We start from the raw sequence: 10,722 nt of genomic DNA on the forward strand, positions 1-10,722 counted from the left end.
TATTGGTAGGGAAGAAGGGTCTGAAAATTGTGCTGGTGATCCCAAGTTAAGGTTAGTGTAACCTCAAGATATGTCACAGTTTAGTATTCTGCTATTTACTTAATTTAAACCTAATGATATGAAACATGATTGCAATGCTGAAGTTCTCTTATTCCCTTCAAGGTGCTTCAATCTCCTGAGGAAAGAACCAAGCAGATGGAATTTTTCAGGTTACAAATACAGAAGAACTAGCTGGAAGTATGTTCTCTGTCCTTGATGTGAAGATTCTGTCACATTTAATTCTCCAGCTTGTTTACTTTTCTACTGGGGCTTGAATAAGAACTGGGGCTTGTTTTTAACAGCATTGATTAAGTTGTCATTGATTTTTAAGACAGGAAATAAAACTTTCAAATTTCCCACATGAATTTAAAGCAAGTCAGATATTAACATCAGGATAAAACATTTGTCATGAGAATGACAGAACAGCAAGTATCATTCAAAACCTTTCAAGGCTCACAAAGAGCATGTGGAACCCAGATGTCAGTTCATACGTAAATAGGTATCAACTTTATTATTTAATCTAAATAAATGCATCAACATGCTTCTAGCCCTCCAAAATGGATAGTTCATTTATTTTTATACGTGTTTGTGTGTATTTAAAATTTGCATAAGTGTTTATTTTCTACCAGTCACTAGAATTTGGTTTCATAATTAACAGTTAAGATTGACTGAGCCAGGCATTCTGCTAAACCTTTACAGCATGGTGTGAATTAATTTTCACAGAAATCTTTAGATTGAGGTTTCTCAAACTTGGCGCTATTGACATTTTGGGCTCTATAATTCTTTGGGGGAAAGGCAGGGCTGTCCTGTGCATTGTAGGATGTTGAGCATCAACCTTGGCCTCTACCCATCAGATGCCAGTAGCAACCCTCTTCCCCCCAAGTGGTGACAATCACAAATATCTCCAGAAATTACAAATGTCCCCTGCGGACAAAATTGTTCCTGGTTAACAACCGCTGTTTTATTAAATATTAAATATTTAATAAATATTATTTCTGTCCCATAACAGAACTCACCCAGGGACACACAGCCAGCAAGATGAACACCTGGACAGGGACATAGGCATGTTTCCATTGAAAGCCCAAGATCCTTGCACTAACTCATACTGTCTCCAATTGATTTTAAAGATACATGAGCAGGATTATACCTAGGTAGATATGAGGCTTTTATTAGCCTTTACTTATGCATATACGAATTGAGCATCTATGATTTGTAAAGTACTATGCCAGGGTAAAAGGTCATGATAAATTTGACTTAACCACAGCCATTGAAGAACATAAATCTTGTCTTTGGTAAACAGCTATTTCACAGCTGAGGTTAGAAATATGTATTCAAGTGTGCAAAAAGTTGAAATATGCATTAATATTTCTTAAAGGTTACCTTTTAAGCATTCTAGTTCCATTAAAATTATGGCATCATTGAAGAAATGTTATACAAATGTTAAACTATTACCTGTGGTAGAATTATATAGTAAGATATCCATATATCCCTTATTAGGTAGGCAAATCTGACCCACTGTTTTTGTAAATAAAGGTTTATTGGGACAAAGCCAATGTCATTGGTCTACCCGTTGTCTGTGGCTACTTTCATGCTACAACAGGGTTGAGTAGTTGCGACAGAAATTATATAGCTTTCCAAACCAAAAATATTTACTATTTGGCCTTTTACAGAGAAAGTTTGCCAGCCCCTGATATAGTGTCTCAAGGTAGTCTGGTTTTTATAGACGGATAATGGAAGGTAGTCTACTTGTCTTTGTTTGTGCTTGTATGTTACATATTTAAATGTATATTCAACTGAAATATGTGATTGCCTTCACATCTGTGAAGCACAAGAAACAACATTTAGGCTTTTCCTCTCTTAAATTGCTTTAATAGGTAATAATTGATTAAAATGTACTGAAAGCTCATTCTGCGCCAGTTTGACAGGAGTTTTACATGCATCAAACTACTTAATTCTCTCAACAACATGTGAGGTTGTTGTATGTGAGGTAATTAGTCATACTTTCACCTTTCACGAGGTTACTGAGAGTTAGAGAGGCTAGGTAACCTCTCAACAACATGTGAGGTTGTTGTATGTGAGGTAATTAGTCATACTTTCACCTTTCACGAGGTTACTGAGAGTTAGAGAGGCTAGGTAACCTTCTCGAGGTCATGCAGAACCAGAACTCTAACACATCTGATTGCAAAGCTCGTCTTTAACCACTATGCTATCCTCTGTGCACAGAGTAAAATGTTAATACAAAATTTAAATCATTTTACATACATTTTAAAGAACTAAGCAGATATTTTTTAAAGAGTTTATCCAAATTTCTGTAATCTTCTTATAAAGTAAGAAGATCTGATGCCTGGCCAAATGAAAAGAAGTCAATATCATTAATTAATTTATTTAGCAAATATGATTGCACCCCTATCCTCCATTAGACACTGTGCTAGATCCTAAGGAAATAATAGTGATAAAAGACATGATTCCTGAACTTACTAAGCTCTTGTCCTATTGAGGAGGCAGAGGGAAAAAAAGAAAAAAAATGACAATGCAAAATAATGAAATGGCCATAATACTGGTATGTGCCAGGTACTAAGGGAGGATGGAGGCTTCACAAAGGCATCTGGAACTGGAACTGGATGAATGAGTAGCAATTGGCACCTGGATGGCTACTGGGACCCTGACAATGATGAGCTTAGAACTGCCTTTGGATACAGAAGTGTTTTTGCACAATTCCTGACTATGTAAACTTGTGTTTTAGTTGAGGAATCCAAGATCGAACACGTAAAACAGTCACTAACAATACAAGATGCTATGTAAGGAAGTGCTAAACTGCATGAAACAGCATAAAAGTGCAACTGACATCAGGAGTAGAAAGGAATAAACAGAGTCTGGGGTTGTCAGGGAGAAGGTGGGACAGAAGTTGAATGTTTAAGGATGAGCAAAGCCTAAGAGGTAGGCTGAGCATCCTTAGGAACTGACTGCAGCAGGGATAGTGTTCACCACCTCTTGACTCCTAAAGAAACTGGCCTCAATAAAAACAGAGTGTAAAGAAAAGTAGGAACAAAAGTCCTATTGCTAGCTTGGGGTAAAAATGTAGATAGTTTTGAGAACTAGGTGGAAGGAATAAAAATATATTCAACCAATAATGAGTGACTTGTGAAGAGTGTAACATACTCTAAGGTAAATAAGTGAAGAGACTAAATGTATTTAAGAAATCATTGCTGAAGACAAATTTAAAATATTGATCAATATTGACTCTGTTACCAAAATAATTGGAAACCTCCATGGAACATACGCCACATTAAAGTGAAGAAGCATCAGTACTTTACAAGTTAATGTGTATCTTAAATTACTCCAATTTATTATTCAATAAAGCTACCTACCTTAATCTATCTGATACTGTGTGAATAAAAGTATCTATGATTCATCATCACCTCCTTAGCTTCTGTTCTAACAGAGGAGGCAAATATCCGTGTACTTAGCAGCTAGATAATGGTTTCAAATGAAAGAAGTGGTCATCTATGAGAGTTTACTATAAAGGAAGATGATCTCAGCTTAGAGGAAACTAAGGGAGGTTTTTCTGATGAAGTGACATTTGAAAAGGGAGTTGAAAAATAAATGTTATTTAGGCAAAAGGACATGAGTTATGTGGAGTGGGCAAGAAGTATCAAGGCTGAAATAGCAGCATGTGCAAATCTCTGTGACACGAGGAAAACAGAATATTCTAGCTGTGAGTGTGAATTTATTTGGAATGTGCAGATAGGTTTGAAGTAGTTATTAATGGTCTCAATTTCCTACTGCTGAAGTAAAATTTCAACTTTTCAAAGAACACATGGTTTTCTTTATTATTCAGATGTAAAATCTGGACATCTGGTACAAACAGTATAAGTAAGTAGGGTATAAATAAGTTGGAAATGCTAGTCGATTTTAAAAAGTTTGTGTTCCTCTACCTGAAAACAGCACTTGCACAACTTTTTTCCTCTCCACCTGGAGATGAAAGGAAAGATAACTTATAAATCCTAAATCAGGGATTAAAATAGAATGGGTCTTAAAATTGAACACATAGAGTCAGGATTCTTTGATCTAGATCAAATAATTTTTTCTATATTGATTAATATAGCTCTTAAGTCAAAATCTTCTCCTCCTTTGTATTTTTGCTTTTTTGTAAAGTTATTTATTTGGGGGTATGATTTAGATACCGATTTCAACAACCGTAACAATTACTGAAGGTGCTCTGATTCAAAATCTACATTTCTTCTGCCTCTCTTAAAAATATAAGGTCAAGGTCAGTGGTTTTAATCTTCCATATTGAGCCTAAACAGCTTTCTCTATGAATTTAGAAATCAGATATTTGTTGAACACAAAGTTTGTGCAAGGCACTATGCCAGGCACCATGGGGGATATCACCCTACTTGCCATCAAGGGGCTCATAGTCTACTTGGGAAGCCTAAACCTAAACTTTTTATATATATATATATATATAAATATATTTTATAACATAAAAATGAGTTGAAAATAGGTGCTTAGGACTCCTGAGAGATTTGCAGTGTTCTGTGTGAAAGGATTCTTGGATAAGGAGGTACTTAGAGCTGAATCTTGAGTTATTAAGATAGGGAGACAAGAGACCTATTAAATGAGTCATAAGGATTTTAATCCCTGTCTATTAGATCTCAGAGTCCATATTTCTAGCTATATGCTATATTTTCTCCCTAATGGCAATTTTTAATATTTTGATCAGTTTTTTAATAAACAGACTATCTTTTTTTCTTGTTGCTTGTTTTTCAGGAAACTTAATTTACACAGAAGACAATATGAGGAATTGATCACTGAGGGATCAATGGGAGATCAGGTAACCATTAAATTAATATATATTCAATGCTCTTTTAGTTTGGTTATTTTCACTCTTCTATGTCTTATTTTCATGAGACCATCTCTCCCAAGGGACATTAAGATTTGATTCTCATAATCAGATCATGATGTAGCTTGCTTGATATAAGGTTTCTAGTACAAAGTGAATTAAAATCATAGGAGTGCACACTTTTGCTTGAATTTATGAATGGTTTAGTCTTTAATTCAAGATTATTTTACACAAGACAATGGTAGTTTTAAACTACCCTAAATTATCCACATATTTGAGTAAAAGTGAGTAGATTACAATTCTTCCAAACTTGTCCCCTTCTTGTGAAGACAGCTACATAACATGCAGTCTAGTTTTATGGAGTTCATTTAAGGAATTAAGAGAGAGAAATTGGTTTAGAAACGCAAATTGAAGCCTAATTACATGTATACTTATTATTTGGCCAGTTAAGGCATGACAGAGATGGACAGAGAAAGAGATAAAGAGATAAAGAAAGAGAGAGAGAGAAAAAGAGATTTTCAAGTTGTAAATTGGCTTATTGTTTTAGGGATTTGTGAAAGGAAGTGTGGAAATCAATGTTTTATCACATGAATATGAGAAAGGACACCAATAGAAAAGATAACACTTTACAAAATAATTTCTGCATATGGTGACAATGATGATCATCAGTAAAACATGATTTACTTTTAACTCAATAAAATATTAGACTAGGAGATCTTAAAATTATATTTTCTTTTCTTCATCATATATTAAATATGGACCATTGGGTAACAACCCCCCAGTACATTAAAGTATCTTTCTCCAATAGTTGTGAGGTTTTAATATGAGGTTGGGTAAGAAGAATGAGGTAAAGGAGAAAAGGAAAAAGTGAGATCTAATTATATAAAAATTAAACCATCCGTTGTCACATTCTAATACAGTGGAGTGGTCAGTAGAATATCATAAATGATTAAACACATGAAAAAATGCTATTATGACCATCTCTTTATATTTACCTGATGATGATAATTTTTTAAAATATATAATAGGAAATGAACAAATGTTCACTAGATACTAGGGACTGTTTTAAAGCCTATGCATTACTTCTCTAATTCTCACAATCTTTTTACAACATTTCTAACATAGTTAGTGTAACCATAATTTTATAAAAAAGAAATATGAGACTTAGAGAATTTAACTTATTCGAAGTAACCCAGCTCATAACTCATTGAGTCAGAATATGAACCCAGATCACGCTGATTACAGAATAAAAATCAACCACCAGGTTTATACTGCCATCCATAGGAAGGATCATAAATATTCTATAGTTGCAGAAGTTCCAGTAGCTGAATTACAGAATCTTAGAGAACCACTTATTAGCTAAGCTACTCATTTATTCTAAGTTTCATGTTATTTACCTGTAATATGTGGTTAATATTAGTACCCACCACCTCTTAGGGCTGAGATAAGAATTTAATAATACAATGCATTGAAGTAGTTCAATAGTTTAATTTCTATTATGCATGGCCCTGTGTAAGTGTGCATTAAAAGATAGCTTTCATAATTATTCTTAGATTCCTATATCTGCATTTATTTATTCCTATATCTGCAAATCTAAAATTGAGTATTTTCAATCTCTGTAGCATACAAGAGCTTTTGAAGTGTTTTCATACATAATGTAGCCAAACAAATGTTATTTAACTTTTCATGTTTTATTTAATTATGATAGGCTTAACACAGGTAATTTTAAGGTTTAGGAATGACATAGAAATTTCAGATGCTGCAACTCAGCTTTGCTGTTGGAAAAAAAAAATTGCAGGATACTCCCTTTTTTTTTGCTAGGCTAGCTAGGTTTGAGATTCATTTGTAAGTTTTGCTACTTAGTTTGAGTTTCTGCATTTACTCACTTGAAATGCTTGGCTTTCTTCCTGTTATTTCTGTGGAGTCAGCAACCTCTCTGTTTTCATTGTTCTAACAACTAAATAAATTTCTAACCTGATGTTATATGCACTTCCCCTCCCCACATACTCGCCAACAAGACTTTTTCCTAATCAGAATAAATGCATAACCTCACTTACATTGGCTACTCTCTTACTTACGTCATTTGAGAAAATATCTCTATTTTATCAAAAACAGGAAACATCACCTGATTGTTTCTTGGGGTTAGGATAGTGTTCTATGAGTAGCCCTTCAATGTCTAGAATATTGCTTTGCCATGGTAGGTTCTTAGTAAATTTTTGCCAAAATTGTTAAACAGAATCTGAGTATCTACAAGCATGGGAACTAACTTTGTATAAAATAATATCCATGTTCATCAAGTGACTTGCAATTTTGTTGGTTAAAATTTTATTTTAAACAGCTTTTTTTGCCATAAGTCTTTGAATAATTTTAGGAAAGTTTTGGAAAATACAGGGAAATACAACCAATATAACAAATGTCCATATAACCATCTCTAGTTTCTTCCTTTCCTTCATTCCTGAAAATCTCACTCCAAGCATATTCAAGTTTTTGTTTGTTTCCTGAAACTTATATATTTGTACTCAGTATACAATATTGAATTACAAATATTATTTTTTACATAAAGAGTGTTATACTGTTCTTATGCATTTTATTTTTTCACTAAATTTTCTTTGAGATCAGCCATGTTAATACACATAGATCTAGTTTGTTATCTAACTTTCCATGATTTAAAGATATCACATTCTATTTCTCCATCCCCCTGGTGATGAGAACAAAGTGAACAATAATCAACAATGCTGAGGGACTTCCCTGGTGGTCCAGTGGTTAAGACTCCATGCTCCCAATGCAGGGGGCCTGGGTTCAATCCCTAGTCAGGGAACTAGATGCCACATGCCGCAACTAAGAGTTCACATGACGCAACTAAAGATCCCGCATGCTGCAATGAACATCCTGACTGCCACAACTAAGACCCGGTGCAGCCAAATAAATATTTTTTTTTTAAATGCTGAATCATTCTTACACATGTCTCCTTGGATCATATAGGTAAGAATAGCTCTAAGATATATACCTTCAAGTGGGATTGCTGGATTGTAGGGTGTGTGTCTTTTCAACTATTTTGATGTTACATACTCCTTTTGCTCGCACCCCATATTCAAATAGTCAGAATATCCTAACTGCTGTTCCTCTGAAAGATGTCCAGAATGTGACCTCTTTTTACCACCTCCACTCTGTCATTTCAGTCCAGTCTTCCTCCCTTGATAAGTTACTGCAATGGACATTAACTGGCCTCTGCATATTCCCTTTCCCCTAAGTCTATCCCCCACACAGCAGTGTCTGAGGTACTTTGCAATTTAATTCAGATGCTCTCACTTTTCTGCTCAGAACCCTCAAAGGATCCCATTTCATTCAGAGTAAAAGACAAAGACCTGAGGATTCCCTGGCAGTCCAGTGGTTAGGACTCAGTGCTTCCATTGCAGGGGGCATGGATTCTATCCCTGGGCTGGGAAGTAGGATCCCTCAAGCCACATGGCGCGGCCAAAAAAAAAAAAGACAAAGACCGTATGATGACTTACTAGTTGCAACCACAACACAGAGCTGTTTTGTTTCTTTACTTTCTCTGTTTTTTCCTTGCCCTACTTAGGTAGAAGGAGACTTTCCCTGCACCTCCACGCTCATTCCCAGGAATGGAGCTCAGGATTACTCCCTCTCAGCCTGAAGGTGTAGTATTTTGTGGTCGTGGTTGAATTTGGGTTTGGTTTCCCACTGGACACCCGGCCTGGGGGAGAGGCTAGCACTGACTTTGACTTCCCTTCCCCTTCCCAGCAGGGCAACTAAGCCCAGTTTACTTAGATAAGCAGATGCCTCAGGGAAAAGGCAGTTAAATGCTCCTGTGATCTGTTTACTGTTCTGGATTTCCACTCTAAGAGTATAATGTTTTTCCTATGAATCCTGTCATGGCTTGGCCTCTTAAAGTGTTGGGGTTTTTGTCTTCTGTTTTATTTTTTTTAATCCAGGAGTATTTGTGCACTTAGTGACTAACACATATAAATATCTTCATGGTTAAATGAATATAATATACTCACAATATTTTTAAACAGTCATAACTCTTTGTTTCTCCAGAAAATCAAGGGCTTTTTTAGCCTCCTTTTAAGAGAATACAATCAATTGTTGAATGAGATGTCCTGCTTGTTAAAGTATCCTCTAAATTCTGATTTTAGTGGTTTCCAGCCCTTCCAAACCTAGTCAGCACTATAAATGCTATGGAGTTACTACCTTATTTTTACATGGTATACACAAATGGAAACTGCAAAAACCCTTCCACTATTTGGACTCTCTGAATAGGCTGGAACACCCATGGCACCTCCTTGAATTTCTGATAGCCTTGGAAATACAATTAATTTAAGACTGAGCAGCAAAATGAAGAAGTGCATTGTAGCGACACAAAGCTAACAATATAACTAATGGTGAAAAATGAATTATCCACTTTTTAGATTTTTTATTTAATTAAAAAAATATAAAAACAAAGTAAAAACTTCCATAAAAACAAAAATGTAAAAGTTTCCGTCTCTCACTAAAAAAAAAAAAAATTACACAAATAAGTTACATTGTTTCATTCCTTGCCCTTCTAATCCTATTATCTACAGGAAACACTTGTTAGAAATTTAGGGTGTTTCTGTTTATATATACTTTTTACGAATCTGAGAGCATGTTGCATATCCTACACATTGCTTTTTTTTTTCATCTTGAGTAGTTATTATGGTAAATACAGAAATTCAAATAATTCTGAAAACTGTGAACAGTAGTATAGCAATATATTTGTACTGTACAATTATGATCACCCAAAGAAAAATTAATACCCACGGATGGAATCAAAATTTAAAAGCTGCCTTACAACTTCTTTAAGATAATATTGTTTTTTTTTGTTATTTTCAGAAATATATACTATGAAAAATATGGATGTTACCTATACTTTTTAATTAATAATACAAGGGCTATATTTATATTTTTGAAGTTTTATATCATAAACAATTTAGCAATGTGCACTCATATAGCTAAAGATTTACATATATTTTAAGGAAAAGTTTCAATAGATAATATTACTGTGTGTGAAGTGATCATTGTAATGCTTGACTATAATGTATTCATTGATCATGATGAAATCATCCCCACTCCCCTATCTCAGGGAATAATTAGAAGTGAAAATTTAGAGCTATCCAATGGCAGCCATGAGCCACTTATGACTTTTGGGGCATTTGAAATGGGGCTAGTTCAAACTGAGAAGTGTTGCAACAGGAGAATACACACCAGATTACAAAGATTTAGTATGAAAGAAAGGAATAAAAAATAGCTCATTAATAGCATTATATCGATCATATGTTGAAATTAAAACATTTTTATACATTAGATAAATTAAATATATTATTAAAATTAATTTTCTGTTTCTTTTTACTTTTGCACTGTGGCTACTAGAAAAGTGAAAAGTACTTCTGTGGCCCAAATTATATTACTATTGAACAGTACTAGTCTACAGTTTTGGTTTTAGTTTGTTTCCTTTCTTTGTATTAATATACTTCTCATCTTTGAGAAATAAAAATGCAAAGTGAACAAAGAAGGGTGACTCACTGAACAAAATTACTGACATAGGTGCAACTAAGAACTTCCCAATGTCCCAAGAAGCCCACTGTAGATCCCAGAATCCAGAAAGTAGAGGTCTGCAGAGCTGATGCAATAAATTTCCACATTCCTTCACTTTCTTCCCTATGTGATCCCTAGTGATGCTGAGTAACAAGCCAATGCAACAGATATACAGAGTCTATGCAATTGGGAAGTTTTGTACTTCACTTTTATACAAAAAGCATGAATAACAAGAAAATTTCAGTGCTATGGTCTGAATGTTTGTG

Source organism: Neophocaena asiaeorientalis, unplaced genomic scaffold, assembly GCF_003031525.2.
Source record: "Neophocaena asiaeorientalis asiaeorientalis breed wild unplaced genomic scaffold, Neophocaena_asiaeorientalis_V1.1 scaffold268, whole genome shotgun sequence".
Taxonomy (NCBI): Eukaryota; Metazoa; Chordata; class Mammalia; order Artiodactyla; family Phocoenidae; genus Neophocaena; species Neophocaena asiaeorientalis.